The sequence below is a fragment of the Pteropus medius genome, unplaced genomic scaffold (genome assembly GCF_902729225.1).
Source record: "Pteropus medius unplaced genomic scaffold, Ma_sr-lr_union100, whole genome shotgun sequence".
NCBI lineage: Eukaryota > Metazoa > Chordata > Mammalia > Chiroptera > Pteropodidae > Pteropus > Pteropus medius.
In genome coordinates, this window is record NW_024340755.1 from 139800 (window position 1) to 158357 (window position 18558).

The window sequence follows — 18558 nt, forward strand, 5'->3', positions numbered from 1 at the left end:
TATCATAAAGGTGGATGACACCAGCAAGACTGTGAACGATCAGACCCCAGCAATGTGTAGTTCACGGGCAAGTTTCAGAGGCAAACCATGCAAACTACAGAGAACATGAAATCCAGAAGAGTCTATAGTCCCAGATGAGGTAGCGTGGTGCAGAGAGATAGAAGAATACAAGGAATGGGGTCACACATGGCAGAATCGTGAAGGGACTGTGAGTGCCACCACAGACACCATGCTACGAGCATGGAAGACTGAAATGTGCTCCCCGTGTAGGACTGGGGACTGAAGAGATGCTCTCTTCTGTCCACTGTCTCTAGAGATTTCGTAGTAACAGTTACAAAAGATTCTAACCACCTCCCTGTGACACACACCTCTGAAGTGTAAAGCATGGGCATGCAGAAAAAATGGCTGAGGGACCGGAACAGGCAGACAGGACAGGGGAGAGCCTTACGCAGTTCCTGGGGTGCCAGATGGAATGGACAGAAAGACAGTGCGTCCTCTCTTCTGATAAGACCTTCCAATCACAAGAAATGGGAAAGGGATTGGGAAGGGTCCAAGAGGAAGGGCAGCAAGGCCTCAGCTCTGCTCTCTATGGACTGAGAACCGAGCATCCAATGGAACCCAGTCCAGGAGAGACCAGGAGGACAGAGACCATGCCACACAGCCAGCCCCATGCTCCTCTAGTTGGAGAACCAAAGACTTTACAAGGGCCACAGAACAGAGTGTTGGGACCATGATAAAGACTCTGCCTGAGTCTCTGTTGAACTGCAGCCCCACTGAGGGTGAAAAAATAAATTTTACACCTTGAAGGACAAAGTGATAAGTTGGAAAGAAAAATTTCCTTTGATGGTTCTCCATAAATAAACTTCTGTCTGAACACAGAACTTTCTCGCTTCAGGCGAGTTTACAAACACGACGAAGGCTGCGGCCTCCTCTCTCCCTGAGCTCTTACCTGTGTTCACACCTTTGATACGTTCCCACCGATTTGGTTTTTGTGCTATGTTCGACTCACTCTCCAGAGTCCAGGGTGCTTTCCCTTGCTCCAAAATGGAGACAATATACAGATCAGAAACAGAAATTCCTGCACATAAGAAGAAAGCAGCATGAAGACCTGTAGTTCTGCCAGAATCCCCGATATCTGGTCAACTGAGGAATGAGAATAATACAGATAGCTCGAGAAACATAATTCCCGAATCCATCAACTCCTCGTCTCCTTCTGCACAGAGAGATCAGTGTCATAAGCAGATAGTGAGCTCTCTTATAGAAACTAATCAATTCATGGGGATAAAAAAGAAAAAATTAGATATTTTAATACCTTTAAGCCCTAATACCATAGGGCTTTATAAATATTTGAGCTTTGGAACAACCCTTTATGTAATACAATGTGGGCAGATCATTGAAGAAAGGGTGAGGTTAAAATCCTGATGCCACCTTATAAATCCTTTTTATGTCTCAGTAACAAAGCTTCAATCTCAGTCACCCAAAGCAGGGGCTTCCAAGAAGCACCTAAGGGAAGAGAAACCCCCATGGCAGATCTGGACTCTTGAAGAAAGTCATCCTCACCCAGAAAGCGCATGTTCCGGTAGCTCTCCAACATCACCTCTCTGTACAAGGCCCTCTGAGCTGGGGCCAGGCATTCCCACTCCTCCTGAGAGAATTCTATGAACACATCGTTGAGTGTCAACTGTCCCTGAAAAGAAAACACATTTCAGCATGGGGAAATGGTGACAGTTCTTACCTTCACACAGAATGAGAAAAGTGGAGAGATATAAAATCAGTTCAGGAGAAGTGTTCTGACAGGTCCACATCAGATATTTTTGAGCAAGTTATGTGTCCATAATGTTGGTTTCTATTACTTCACATAAAAGGTTATGACTGCCCATAAATCAGGGAGGCCCTCTCATTTTGGCGAATCATACATGAAATTACAATTAAAATTAACCATTGGGCTGTCTCTACAGAAGGGTTAGAATAGATATTATGTTCTACACAGAGTGATACTCAGTGTCTAGATGAGCCAGAGCATGAGCAGTGTCTTTAGAGAAGACAAAGTCCACAGCGTCTTTTCAAAAAATTCAGAATCATATGTTGTGATGAGGATAACAACAGCCACGACTAAAAGTTTTTGAACATGTCCTATGTGCATTAGTCTAAATGCTTTACATATTTGAACTAGTTATCAACATAATAGCTCACTGCAGTCAAGCCTGTTCACATCTCACAGAGGAGAAAACATGTCGGGACGTTCTGAGAAACTTGCCTCAGGTAAAAATCTAAGATTTAATCTAGCAAAGACCTGAACTCAAATGCTGGTGTTTAGACTGAACCTAAAAATAAAAATTATATAATAGACTAAACCTCAGAAGTAAACTGGCAAAGCGTTGTCGGAGAAAACTTGAATCTAGTTCAAGGTTAATGACAGTGAACTCCGTAAAAGGTCATTACGTTTCCATGCACGACCATACACAGGCACATAATGCGACACTATTTTTACTTTTGGTTAAATCAGTAACATGTTTAAGAAAGAACATTAAGAACATGAAATATATTTAAGATATTTCAACTGCCAAAAAATATAAAACTTAAGAAATGATGTCTTTTAATAAAAATATATTTTATTTTTTTAAAATGTATACTTTATTAAAAACCATCCATGCACGCATGCACACAGATATAAACAAACCAATTAACTGAGAGTTGTCTCTTGACATATTTTTGGATCACTTTATAAATTATCATTTTTATTCATGTGTATTTGAGCATCTTGGGTCAATAAAAATGTAACAGTGGTACTTATTTTCATTTCTGAAGACCGTATAGTAAAGAAGGCAAGAAAAAACGTATACAAACTGAAATACAGACTACTTAGTTCTAATTTCTATAAACACTTACCGAAACATATAAATACAATTTTCTCCATTTACATTCAGACATGTAGGCTTTAACAAAAGCCAAACAGTGTTTTGGTTTATTTAACTCATAAAACAAGGATTTCAGATTTTAAGAATTATTAGTGTTATACATCAATTTGACAAATTAAGATTTCAAAAATTCTCACAATTGTGGACACTTGAAAAAAATTCTTTGATAATTAGAAATCAGAACAAAAATGAAACTGGAAAAAAACTTGTTATTAACCAGAAACATTTCACCAACCATTCTGATTACCATGAAACAGTGGGTGCATTTTCGCTGAAATTATAGTAAAGAAAGGGGGCTGACCACCGCTCCTCCCTCAGCAGAGACCAGGAGAAAAGAGGAGGAAAAAGCAGATTCAGTGAGACAAAAAGTCTAAGAGCTCAACTGTGAAGATTCACAAATCGAAGGACAGAGACCGGCTATTAGTGAAAGGAGGAATCAAGATATTCCATGCAAATCATATCCTAGAGAGCGCTGGGGTGGCTATGTTCTAAGACACAAAACAGACTCTAAGACAAAAACAAAGAATAGGCAAAGGACATTATAACTGTAAAAGAGTCCATTCACCAAAAAGTTCTAACAATTTTAGAGATGCACATAACATTAGAGCTCCCAAATATATGAGGTAAATGTTGGCAGAAAAGCAGATAGCAATAGGCACCAGCACAGTAATCGTATGAGACCTCATTATTTCAGTTTTAGCCATGGATACAACAACCAAACACAAGATACACGGAGAAACAGAACAGTGATAACCTCACAGAACGATGGAGTCTAACAGACATACAGAACACTCCATCAAACACAAGAAAACACTTTTCTCAAGCATGAATAAAACTTTTCCCATGACCAATTACAGGTGAGGCACAAAACAAATATGAAAAACTGTTTACGAATTGCAATCCTAAAAAGTATCTTCTCTAACCACAAAGAAATAACTCTAGTAACAAATAGGAAACACACACACACAAAATGTGCAAAGTAAAGAAGTCATTCTTAAACAACCAATAGGTCACAGAAATCACAAGAGAATTTTTTAAAAATCTGAATGGAAATAACAATGAAACTACAACAGACTAAAAAGTTTACAGGATGCAGTGATAGTAGCACTAAGAGGTACAAAGTGGATTTACTTACAAAAAAGAGAAAGAGCTAAAATCAGAAATCAAATTTTACACCTCAAAAAAAGTAAACCATATTTTAGTAGAAGTAAATAAGATCAGAGCAGAAATAAGAGATTAGAAAATACATACAATCAAACTAAGACCTGTTTCTTTTTAGTCTATTAACAAATTTACAAACCCTTATGTACATTAAGAAAAGGGGGAGGATTTAAATAAATCGGAAATGAAACAGGGAGAAGTATGGCAGAGTGAGAGATGTCCCCAGAACTCTCCCCTTGTAACAATAAGGGGAACATCTAAAAGTCAACAAAAAAACACCCAACCCGCACACGAGCACGTCTGAGCAAGGGATTTGTACATAAGAGCTATCACAGGTCAGAACCCTGGGAGTTGGGTAGACTGGGAGAAACAAAGAAGCTGCCTCTCACAGCCAGAGCTCCTTGGAGGAGGAGGGCGAGAGGAGAAGGTATGGCGGGTAGCGACAGTGCCTAGGGATCAGTGCAGAAAGTGGAAAAGTGGGAACGGCAGAAGAGCAATAGTTGATTATAACAAGCCCCAACTGCAAAACGGGAGGCTGAGCTGCAGCCCTCATCCCCCAACCCAGAGAGCCCTTCTCTGCACATCCTCCAAGACAGAACACTGTGAAGCACTACAGGAATCTGAGCAAATGCTACCGAAACTGTCATTAACACTGACAGGGACTGAGACTGAGAGTAGTGGGCGTGAATGCATATTTATAGGAAAAAGAAAAGGAATTATTAAGACTTTATATAAAGCAACTATCCAAGAGGCTTAGACGCCACCTACTGGAAACCAAAAGAAAAATGCCAACTTAGCAACAGGTTAAAGAGAGCTTTACATAATAAATCTTCTTGCTGGGGGGTAAAAAAAAAAGCAGAATACACTTCCATTAATTCCCAGACAGAGAAATGACCTATGAAACACCATGAACAACTAGTTAAGGTAGCTCAGAAAGAAAGAGAAAAATCTCTACAAAAACAAGCTTAAAGACAAAGAAATATGTGACTTAAATGACAGAGAATTCAGGATGGTGCTTTTGAAAAACTCAACGAGATCCAAAACAATTCATATCAACAACTTCAGGAATTGAAAAAACTACTAGATCAGCAGAATGAGTTCTTTAGCAAGGAGATTGAAACCCTCAAAGAGAATCAAATAGAACTTTCGGAGATGACGAACACACTACGAGATGAAAAATGAAATAGCGGGCTTGGGAAATAGAGGTGGCCAAATGGAGGAAGAGATCAGTGATATCAAAGACAGAAATCTAAAAATAAATCCAAAGGAAGAAAAGAGAAACCAGAGAATAAAAAATGAAAGAGAAATACAAGAACTAGCTGATACCATCAGGAGAGGAAATATGAGAATAATGGGCATTACCAAAGGGGAAGAAAAAAAGCTGGGATTAGAAACTATTTTCAGACAAAGAGTTGACGAGAATTTCCGAATCTAAAGAATGCGCTGGAGCTTGGAATTCAAGAAGTCAACAGAACATCCAATTATCTCATCCCAAAAAGGCCTTCACCAAGACACATTGTATTAAAATTATAAAAAATCAGTGATAAAGAAAGAATTCTCAGGGCAGCCAGGGAAAAGAAGACGGTAATGTATAGGAAAACCCAGTAGATTATCGTCGGATATCTCAGCACAAACCTCACAAGCCAAAATGGAGTGGAATCAAATATTCAAACTATTAAATGAAAGGAACTACCAGCCAAGAATAACGTATCCAGCAAAGCTCGCCTTTAGATATGAAAGAGAAATAAAGAGCTTTCCAGACATAAAAAAATAGAGGGCATTCTCCACTATGAGGCTTGCATTACAGGAAATACTGAAAGGGATCAGCTCACCTAAAACGAAATGACAAAAAATACAAAACAAAACATAACTATGAGTAAGGTGACTAGCAGGCAGATAGAAGCAGAGGAGTGCAACCCTTATTAAGAATGGGGCATTATAAGCTTAAACAATAAGAAGAGATTTGCTATTACAAAACAATAATAACGTTCAGCATACATAGGGAGAAACTGAGACAACGATAACAGAAATAGGGAGTATTCAAAGATCCAAATTCACAAAGGGCAATGGAGATAAGGCATACACGGAAGAAAACGGACATATATATATATATATATATATATATATATATATATATATATATATATATATATATATATATATATATATAAAGTGTCCCTTACATATATGTAAACTATCCTCTACATATTTGTAATGGTAACCACACACCAAAGATTTAGAACTAAAGTATATAACATAAAACAAGAAGAACCAGAGGTAAAATCCACTAAACCCAACCAAAAAATAAAAATTAAAAAATGACATACAAGGACAAGGAACCAATGGAAACACCAAGCTACCAGAAAGCAAAAGATAAAATGGCTATAGGAAAATCTAATATTTCAATAATCACCGTAAATGTAAATGGACAGAATTCACCAATAAAAAGGCATAGAGTTGTAGATTGGATCAAAAAATAAAACTCAACAATGTGCTGCCTCCAAGAGACACATCTCAGTTCCAAAGACAAACACAGACCCAAAGTGAAAGGGTGGAAAATGATATTTCAAGCCAATGGCACTGAGAGAAAAATAGGAATACTGATACTAATATTGGAGGAAATAGACTTCAAAAACAAAAGGTAAAGAAAGATACTGAGGAACACTTCATAATGATAAAGTGAATCATGCACCAAGAAGACATAACACTTATTAATCTCTATGCCCCCATTCAGGGAGCCCCCAATGCATAAAGGAATTACTAACAGAACTAAAGGGAGAAAAAGACCAAAACACTATCATAGTAGGGGACCTAAGTACCCCAAGGTCAGATATGGACAGATCATCCAAACAGAAAATCAATAAGGAGATAACATCCTTAAATGACACATTAGACCAACTGGACATAACTGACATTTACAGAGCCTTCCATCTCAAAACAGCTGCTTATACATTCTTCTCTATTCACAAGGAAAATTCTCAAAGACCACATACTGAGATGCGAAAATAGCCTCAACAAACATAAGAGGTCTGAAATCATACCAACCATATTCTCTGACCATAATGGGTTGAAGCTGGAGATCAACTGTGAAAAGACAGCGGGAAGAACCATAAATACATAGAGATTAAACAACATGCTACCGAAGAATGACTGGGTCAGAGGAGAACTAAAAAGAGAGATCAACAGATAGATAGAAACAAAATGATAAGTGATATTGGAAACATGGAGGAGTGAGACATCTTCAGATTTCTCCTCTTGAAACAACAATAAGCTGATCATCCAAAACTCACCAAAAAACACCCAAACTGCACACCAGCACAGAGATTAAAAACATGCTACTGAAGAATGACTGGGTCAGAGAAGAAATAAAAGGAGAGATCAAGAGATACACAGACGCGAATGATAATGATAGTACAACATATCAAAACTTTTGTGACATGGCAAAAGTGGTCAGAAGAGGAAAGTTCATATCATTATAGGCCTATCTCAAAAAACAAGAACAAGCCCAAATAAACAACCTAACGCTTCATCTTAAAGAAACTAGAAAAGAACAAATTAAGCCTAAAATCAGCAGAATTAAATGAAACTGAAAACAAACAACAGAAAAAATAAATGCAACAAAGAGCTGGTTCTTTGAGAAGGTTAATAAAACTGACAAAGCCGTGGCTACATTCACTAAAGAAAAAAGAGAAAGGACAAAAATAAACAAAATCAGAGATGAAAGAGGACACATTACGACATACACCGCAGAAATACAAAAGATCATACAAGACTACTATGAAAAGGTATATAACATCAAATATAACAACCTAGAAGAAATGGATAAGTACTTAGAAAGATACAACATTCCTAGACCAAATCAAGAACCGGAAAATCTAAATAGACCGATCAGCAGTATGGAAATTGAAACAATCATCAAAAACCTACCAAACAGTAAAAGTCCAGGACCAGATGATTTCACCAGTGAATTCTACAAAACATTCAAAGAAGATTTAATACCTATTCTCCTCAAACTCTTCCAAAAAATCCAAGAGGAGGCAATACTTCCCAACTCATTTTATGAGGCCAATATTACCCTGATGCCAAAACTTGGTAAGATAACGCAAAAGAAGAAAACTACAAACCAATATCTCTCATGAACACAGATACAAAATTCCTTAATAAGATACTAGCGAACTGAATACAGCAACATATTAAAAAGATTATACACCATGATCAGGTGGGTTTCATCCCAGGGGAACAGGGATGGTTCAACATAAGCAAATCAATTAATGTGATATACCATATAAACAAATTAAAAAACAAAAAAAGAATCATATGATCATATTAATAGATGCAGAAAAAACCTTTGACAAGATACAGTATCCACTTAAAAAAAATTGATATAGAAGGAAAGTATCTTAACATAATAAAGGCCATGTATGACAAACCGTCAGGCAACATTATACTTAATGGTGAAAAACTAAAAACCTTCCCTCTAAGATCAAGAACAAGGCAAGGCTGGTCCACTATCACCGCTGTTACTTAATATAACATTGGAAGTCCTAGCGAGTGCAGTCAGGTAAGAGAAAGATATAAAAGGCATCCAAATAGGAAAGGAAGAAGTCAAACTCTCACTATTTGCTGATGACATGATTCTCTATTTAGAAAATCCTGAGGCCTCCACAAGAACACTACTAGAAACAATAAGCAAATACAGTAAAGTCTCTGGATACAAAATCAATGTTCAAAAATCCATAGCGTTCCTATACTCTAACAACGAGGTGTCAGAAAAAGAAGTGGAAAAATAATTCCTTTTGCAATTACAACGAAAAGAATAAAATACCTAGGAATAAATTTAACGAAACATATGAAGGACCTATGTGATGAAAACTACAAGACCCTATTAAAAGAAATTGAAGAAGATACAAAGAAATGGAAAGATATTTTGTGTTCTTGGACTGGGAAAAAAAAAAAAAAACAGTTAAAATGACCTTATTACCTATAAAGCATTACATAGATTTAATGCAATCCCCATCAAAATCCCATTGGCACTTTTTAAAGAAATAGAACAGAAAATCATCAGGTTCATATGGAAACACAAAAGACCATGAATCACCAAAGCCATCCCGAGAAAAAAGAACGAGGCTGGAGGCATCACTCTGCCTGACTTCCAACTGTACTACAAAGTGACAATAATCAAAATGGCATGGTATTGGCAGAAAAACAGACACACGGACCAGTGGAACAGAATCGAGAGTCCAGAAGTAAACTCATGTTTATATGAGCAAATAATTTTCGACAAAAGAGCCAAAATCATACAGTGGAGAAAGGAAAGCCTCTTAAATAAATGGTGCTGGGAAAATTGAAGGCCACTTATAAAAGAATGAAACTAGTCTGTTGTCCATCACCACACATTAAAATTAACTCAAAATGGATTAATAATCTGAATATAAGATCTGAAACAATAAACCGCATAGAAGAAAACAGAGGAACTAAACTCTTGGAACTTGAACTTTATGAGTTTGAGGATTTTATGAGTTTGACCTCAAAGGCAAGGGAAGTAAAAGCAAAAATAAATGAATGGGACTACATCAAACTAAAAAGCTTTTACACAGCAAAAGAAACCATCGACAAGGTAAAGGACAACCATCCAAATAGGAAAATATATTTGCAAGGAACACCTCTGATTAAGGGCCTAAGGTCTAAAATATCAAAGAACTCATCAACTAAATAACAACAAGAAAACAATCGAATCAAAAAATGAGAAGAAGACTTAAACAGACACTTCACCCAAGACATACAATGGCCAACAAACCTGTGAAAAGATGTTGAACACCTCTCTTAGAGAAATGCAAATCAAAACCACAATGAGATAGCATCTCACACCTGTTAGAATAGCTGTTATCAACAGGACAAGTAATAACAAGTGTTGGAGAGGATGCTGAGAAAAAGGAACCCTCATGCACTGGTGATGAGACTGCAAATTGGTACAGCCACTGTGGAAAACAGTATGGAGGGTCCTCAAAAAACTAAGAATTGATCTATCACATGATCCAGCAATCTCTCTACTGGGTATTTACCCCAAAGACTTGAAAACCCATATCTGAAAAGATATTTGCATACCGATGTTCATAGCAGCATTATTCATGGTGGCCAGGACATGGAAGCAACCAAAGTATCCTACGATAGATGACTGGCTAAAGAAGCTGTGGTACATATATACAATGGAATATTACTCTGCCATAAGAAGAGACGAAATATTGCCATTTGCGACAACATGGATGGATCTCGATATTATCATGCTAAGTGAAATAAGCCAGACAGAAAAAGTTGAAAACCACATGATATCACTTATATGTGGGATATAAACCTAAAAGCAACAAACAAATAGGACAAACAGAGAGTCATAGACATGGACAATAGACTACTGGTTACCAGAGATAGGAAGGAAGTAGATAGGGTAAAACGGGTCAAATATGTGGTGACAGAAACAAACCTACTTATGGGTGATGAACACACAATGCCTTCCTGTTAAATTGTACACCTGAAACTTACTGACTGGATTTCCTTAACCAATGTCATCATAATAAAAATAAAAATAAATAAATAAAAAGAAATGAAACAGGGACCATTTTAACTAATGTCACAGAAAAATTTTAAACGTTAAGAGGGTAATGTAAGTCATACAATACGAAATTATTACATACTCTAGAAGTCAATGAGTACATTCCTAATAACACACAAAAACCAATCATTAAAAAAATTAAAAATATGAACCAAGAGATAGAGATTCAAGTGCTAATCAAAAGCATGCAAGAATTAAAAAAAAAAAAACCAAAAACCTACCAGATGGCTTCACCGCTAAATTCTATCAAACAGTAATAAAAAAAAAAACAATAATCCTGATAAACATCTTCCAAAAAATTCAAGAATAAACCCTTGCAAACTCATTCTAGAGTCTGTATGTTTCTGATACCAAACCCAAGATGGCATAAGAAAAAAATACTAATACTCATTTAGTATTGATGCAAAAACAAAATACTAGTAAAACAAGTTCAACAGCACATTAAAACAATTATGCATCATGACCAAATGAAATTTATTCCTGTAAGGCAAAACCGTTTCAACATATAAAAATGAATCAATTAACCCCCATGAAGAGAATGAACACAAAGAGAAAACATGTGATCTCAACTAACTCAGAGCAGGCATTTAATTAAATTCAACAATTTTTCAAAAACTATTTACAGTAAACTACTACGATATAATAAACGCCATACTTGAAAAGAACACGGCTAGGGTCATATTAAATGTTGAAAAGCTGAAAGCCTTAGCTCTAAGATGCGGAAAAAGGTAATGATGCATATTTGCAGCACATAATTCAACAAAGTACTAGAAGTCCTAGCCAGAGTAATTATGACAAGAAAAGTCATCCAAATTGAAAAGTAAAATTCTCTCTTTTCCACATGAAAGAGCTTACAAATAGAAAACCATAAAGATTCAAGACACAAAAGTGTTCAAAATGGATAAGTATGTTAGAAAAGTTGCAATAAACAACCTAAAAAATTTTTTAAAGCCAATTTATTGTAGTATCATAAATGATGACCTATGTAGGAATAAACAGCCAAGAAAGCGAAGGACTTAAATACCGAAAACTACAAAACATTGTAAAAGGGAATCAAAGGAGGTACATATAAATAGAAAGAAATCCCTTACTTGTGGATTGCAGGGTTTAATACTGTTTAAATCCCCATGCTACTCCAATATTCTTCAGCTTCGATGGAATCCTTATCAAAATTCCAAAGGCAATATTGCCAGAAATGGGGAAAAACAAAACAAAACAGAACAAAATGCTAGAGTTCAAATGGAATCAAACAAAAAAAAAAAAAAAAAGGCGCAGAGGAACCAAAACAGTCTCGAAATAGAAATCAAAAGTCTTCATTTTTTTTACACTGAAAAACATTACAAAGATTAATCAGGTCCATGGGATACTGCCCATGAATCCAGATGTCTAAATCAGTAGAACAAAAGAGAATGCCTTGAAATAAACCCCTGCATAGATACCAAATGATTTTCCACAGCCTCCCAGACTACACAACAGAGAAAGGTCATTCCATTCAACAAACCACGCAAAAAACCCTGAATATCTACATGCAAAAGAATAAAGCTGGAACCTTACCTACATCAAACAATACCTTCTGTATGTCAAAGGACACAATCCAGAGGGTGAAAATGCAACCTCCGAGAAATGGATTGAGAAAAACGATCTAAAGAATCTCCAACTGTCAGACATTACGGTTGATTTCCTATTTTAAAATGGATGACGGAATAAAACATCCCCTGTCACCAATGTATGTCTGTGAACTTTCCACTCCATTCCCAATCATGAAGATTTTGAAGTCAATGACTCACTCCTTTAGCTTCAAAAGCATCATAAAAGCAGTCAGAAAGATGTCCCCTACTGGTCCCTTTTCCAGAAAGGAGGTATTTGTGCTTATCAATACACGACATCTATGTGAATAATCTTTTATCCTGGTTAACAGAGATGACAGTGCACCAGGATGTGGCCCCTGAACAATCTCCACTGCAACTGCACTGATGCCACGGGGTCCACACACCAACTTGAATCCAAGGGCATGAATCCCTCCCTGCCCAGGACGATGCCCAGTGGAGCCTCTTCACAAGTCCCATGTCACTGAATCACAGTGAGATGGAATCTAACTAGAGATGAGAGGGACTGAGAAAGACCCAGGTTGAGTATCAACAAACAAAACATCAAGATTCAGAGTCAGTGAAGAATAGCAAGTCAAAGGGCAATTAGGAAGGACAGAAACAACAATTAACCAAGAATATGACTTTACCTGAGAAACAGCCATAGCTGAACCCCTTTCTTTCGCTTCCTCCTCAGGCAACAAGTCTTTAGAAGTCAGTCTGGAAAGTTGAAAATATGCTGTTTATCAATATATCCCCATATTCTGCCGCAAGCATGTAGAAAGAAAAGACCTCACAAGGTGGAAAAGATGGTGTTCGTTGCCCCTGCCACAGTACACATTCAGGGACCAACAAGCAAGCTTCCACTCTCCTTTCTTCAGATCATGCTGCCCTTCTGGTCACACCTTCACATACACTGCAGCAGTAGGCACTTAAGCTGGCCTGAAAATCCCCTTCAGGTCACAGCCCTGGCCATGAACTAACCGCCAGCAGAGGAAAAGCTCCCTCAAACTCACCTCAGATCTCCGCCCCCAGAAATGGAAGACCGAGAGCCTTTTGCTCAAGGATGGATACAGATTAGCGTCACCTGAAGCACTTTAAATATTGAGGCTGGACCCACCCTGATTATTTGAGTGGCACTTCCTAGTCAGGGGGCACAAAAGATGTCACTGCAAAATGCATAGTAACTAATGTGAAGCTGGTTTAGCACTGCCCAGAGTCAAGGCTAGCACACCTCCTATCTGCTTTTTCTTTCTCAGGTTTATTGAGACATGATAGACAAATAAAATATATGTGTACTTAGAAATACAATGTGATCATTTGAAATACATGTACAATGTAGAATAATTATCATAATCAACCAAATTAACACACCCTTCAATTTACAATGACTATTTTTTATGTCTGTGTGGTGAGGACCTTAGGACTTAGGACCTTAGGACTCTCTCAGCAAATTCCAAGTATGTAGTGCAGTGCAATTAAGTGTACTCAAGATGTGGTGCTTTAAAAGTGGCATCATATTCATTTCACAACTGAAAGTTTGTCCTGTTTGACCACCATCTCCTCATTTTCTCGACTCACAGCCCCTGGTAACAACCATTCTCTCTGGTCCTGTGAGTATGACTTCTAGTTAGCAAATACTGTGAGATCACGTAACACTTGTCTTTTTGTCTGGCTTAATTCCCTTAGCGTAATGTTCTCCTGTTTCTTCTACGTTGCTCATTCCTTCATTTTTACAGCTGAATAATATTTCATTGTGTGAACATATGCATCACATTTATGTTCTCCATTCATCTGTCAACACTTTTAGGTTGATTTTTGGCTCATGAGAACACAGTTATCTCTTCAAAATATTTCATTTCCATTGGATACATATGATGAAGTGAACTCCCCATCTTTCCTCACTTCTATGTGTAGCCCTCACTCCTTTTGTATATCTACCTCCATGTTTCTTCCATTTTTGCTATTCCACTCTTTTGTTCCCCTCTCCTCCTCATGTCTCAAAAGTTTATTTGCACGAAACTGAGAACATATGCTGGGGAGCAAGATCTGAAATGGTCCCGAAAACAAAAATTTTGTAGTTTCTTTGATGCATTTAAAATTAAGAAAGGAACGTAAAATAAGATTACATGAAAGTGAGAAAAAGCGGGGCAGGGATAGTTTACAGGACAGCTAACAAGCCGATGTGCTCTTGAGGGTGGTCAAGTCGGGAGGGGCATTAATTACTTCCCCTACATCAAAGGTGTGTTAACTTGAATGCGTAAGAGCAATGGACAAGACTGAATTCGAAACCTTTCACTTAAAGAAGTCAAAGGCCTAGGGGTGTGACTATCCAGTTGGAAATTCCTGATACCTTACAGAACCCTTGTTCTTCCACGGGTTCCTCTGTTTGCTCGCCGTCATCTCCCTGGAAATCCCAATTTTCTCCAAACTTCTATGTTCCTGCTACTTCCCCACTACTTTCACTCTTACTATCTCCTTGCAAGTCCCTCACTCATTCTCCACAATGACATGTTCTCCTCACTCTCCCCTCACTTTCTGTAGTTCCCTCTCCCGCAGAGAAGGAGTGGTATGGAATGAGAAGCCTGCCTCCTCGAAGCGCACACTTCCCACAGGAGTGGAATGTGGGACGGAAGAACAGTGGAGAGCACAGGGCAGACCCTTGGTCACCCATACGACCGCGGCGTCAGAGGAAAGGTGGTTACGAAGGAGAGGCGTGAGGAACAGACGGACTGGGCCTCAGGGGTACGCGAGGGCAGGACGCGGGAGGCTGTCTCAGGAGAGGGTTGGGGGCCCTAGAATCCCAAGTCTAGGGAGAAGATGCGGCGTCTCCTGGGCCGGGATGGTCGGCGCTGCCTCAGGGACCGCGAGAGCAAGGCGCGGCCGCGAACCCACCTCACGGAATGCTGTGAGGGCGCCTGACCGGCCGAGAGGTCAGGGAAGGGTTTTACGAAGGAAAACAGGTGAAAGGCAGATCTACATCGACAAAAGACAGAGAAGCGGACCGCAGAGGGCAACCCCGGAGCCATTTCACACGCCAACGTTAGCGCTCGGCCCTAACTGCAACACCTGAAAATAAAGAGGTAAGGGCTGGCTGAGGGGAAGATAAGGCCCACGGCGACCCCAGACCCCTACAAGAAGAAAGGGAGGCTGTGAAAAGCAGGTTTATGTTACAAAGACGGAAACTCACGGTGATAGCTGAATCTCCACTTCCAGCACTTCGTTCCCTTGTCTGCAAAATTGGCATGCGGAGGGAAAAGAGGGTCATGTTGCGACCTGCGCCTGGTGAGGGATCAGACCTGAGCAAATGCCCTCCAGTAAGATGAGGAAATGGTGGTGGGGCGGGTCCTGGAGAGTTCAGGCATGCGCATGTTCGGGAAGGGGGCGAAGGGCTTAGGGGCGGGAACGGGGTGGAGGAACGTGGACAAGGGGCGGGGTCGGGGAAGAGACCAGGCCTGCACATTGACCACGAAGAAAAATAAAGCCGACACACCGGCTTGGAGGAGGAGTGGGGGAGGAGTCGAGCAGCCTAAAGCGGAACGGTTTGAGGTGTCAGGCATGCGGAGTGTCCGCGACGAAGTGAAAAGAAAATCGCGTTAAGGTTCAGATGGGGGCGGGGCTTGGGAATTCCAGAGCTTAGCACCCAAGACTTTTTAGGGTGTCTTTAGTCCCAGGTGAAGCTGCCGCCCCATTTTAAGTTAATATGTCTAACAGTTTGAAAATAAAATATTAGAGTTATCTGAGCCACTTGTGTTGGAAACTAAAATGTTTTCCGCTTAACAAGTTTAAAGAGATTTAAGTCAAAAACTATTTTTGCAGGCTGGTTGCACGCAGGTACTGCTTGTCGGACTGCAGCAACCCAGCAGGAACTGGGTGTCAGTGAGCGGGATGTGGGGAGGGGTGGGAAACAGGTACATTTCTGAGATTAGAACTAATTTAAGCAGATTAATTAAATAAGGCCTGCAGTTGTCTCTGTGTGGATTACCATCTAGAATGTGAAATAACAAAGCTCTCCCTGGGTAGAATGGGCAAGTTCACACCGACACACACGGAGCAGCAGTTTTCTTCCTAGTCGCCACTCACCATGGAGGCCAAGACTCAACATTTCACACAATTCCACGTACATGCAATATCCAGAAGAGCTAAATCCACATAGACAGTATATTCGTGGTATCCAGAGAGTGGGGGAAGGGAAATGGAAGCAACTGATTTATGGGTAGAGGGTTTCCTCTGTGGCTGACAAAAATACTTTAGAACTGGATGTGATATTTGTATAACATTCTGAAGGTACTAAATGCCACTGAACTGTACTTTAACAAGGCCAACCTTATATTACTTGAATTTCACATAAAAACAAAGAGATATAAATTCCTCCAAATTACTTATCATGGATCCGTCAGAACACTCACCAGCTGAGTTAATATTTGCTTCTGTCCGCTTCTCTCACTTTGTGCCGAGCTAAGAACACCCTCCCTGTCCACTGGGTGATTCCATGGTTTTCACCCTTGTGCTTTTGATTCAGGAGCTCTTGGAAGACAGCTAGTGCTCTGCATATTCAAAGGTATTCCTCAGCCTTCAGGAGGAGGGAGTCAGTTTACTATGGTTTGAAATGCTTTCCCAGACCTGTGTATAATAAATAGTCTCTCTTAGCTGAACAAAGATCTGGGAATGTGTTCTGGAAAAGCATAGCATGTCATAGCATGGTCCATTTTTCTTTATATTTTGAAATGTTTGAGCTAAATATGATCTTCACTTTGCAACAAGGGAATGAGCCCTGGACCTGGAAAGTGAAGGGAAAATAGGAGAAAATCCAAAAGGTGGTAATGAATCAAGATGCAAACGCAAGTACAAGCTCACATGAGCACAGAGCAAGCTGCTCCATTGCTTTTGAAAAAGGCTCCTGAAATTGAAAGATCTCTGGGAAATAAGTTTACTTCTTAGGAGCTCTCAGAGGAAGTCTTCCTCGATTAACACTGCTCTTGTGAACAGGTTGATGTTGTTTTCCAACCACAGCCTTACAGAGACATGACTTCCTTCTCTTTCCCCTCTCAACTGGAACATAGTGGAGAAAGTCATCTCTGGATAATGTGCTAGGTGATCTTCACTAGGAACAGACAGTATTTGTGCTGAGACAGGAGAGCTGGGTGTAAAGTGCTCATGTGCTCTTGCTTTCTCCAGCTGAGTGCTGATTAAAATAAGGTCTTGGAGCAGCAACCTCCGTAGTTGTTAAAAAGGCAAAGGAACGGGCCTCAGCTCCAATCTGTGGAGGTAGAGTGAGTGTGGGGCCTAGGATCTGTTCTCTATGGGATCCTTGAGTGATGTGTAAGGACATGAAAGTTTGATGAGCAATGGTCAGCAAAGTCCTCCTAGGCTTTACTTCCCATTGGCATCCTCTGTGTGGTTTTAGAACTACCATCTCCTGTGTCCTACTTTCAGAGATTCTGTCAGTTATTCCATGGCAGGGACCAGCACCAATGATGTCTTTGTGGAGTGGCCCAGCGTATTCTATCGGGAGGCCAGGATTAAACACTTGGAGGAACCCAGGGACATTTCTGAGGACTGGTTACACGTCTGGACCACAGGAAAGCCACATGGGTGGCCTGCTCTGCCTAAGATCTGATAGAGAAGTGTCTACCCCACATTCCCTAGGTTTTAGCAAATTTGTAGGAGTCTGTAGGAGGCAAGGGCACTCAAAGATAGGGGAAGGGACACTCACACTTGGTCTGTATGTAGGAACTCCATACGAGCAGATTGTTTCAGGCCCCCAAAGCAATGGAAGTACAGTGACACCATGCAGGCCCTCACCGTCCGTGGGGAGGCCTCGGCTCTCACAGGGAGTGTGATGGAGATCACAGGAGTGGAGAATCCTTAGAGGATGTAGGAACCCTCAGATGGGACAGGATAGGTTCCTCTGTGACAATAAGAGAACAAAACCTGGGCTTCTGAAAATCACTTCCAGTGAAGCACATCTTCCCAAGCCACATTTTAAGGTCAGGCTTCCACCTTGACCTTTGGACTTCTCACTGTGTCATCTGCTTTCTTCATTCCTACTAATTGGGTGTACAACTGCTGCCTCCTCATATTCCAGGGCTATTTCCTTTACTCCAAAGTGAGACTAAATTTGGCATAGAGACAATAAGAACTGTTATTGGAAAGAGGAGTATGACCCTTGCTAAAACACTACAATTTCTAACCCAGTATTGGGCTCAGTAGAGAATACATTATAAAAGGATACAGAAAATTATTTCCCCAAACACTTTCCTGACAGCCTCTTTATGATGCTTAG

The 18558-nt window shown here is 39.6% G+C and overlaps 1 pseudogene; it reads right to left on the reverse strand.

Moving 5' to 3' along the window:
• Nucleotides 1-15602, reverse strand: part of LOC120581692 (zinc finger protein 160-like) — a 37017-nt pseudogene extending 21415 nt beyond the window's left edge.
• Nucleotides 15603-18558: the final 2956 nt, after the last annotated feature.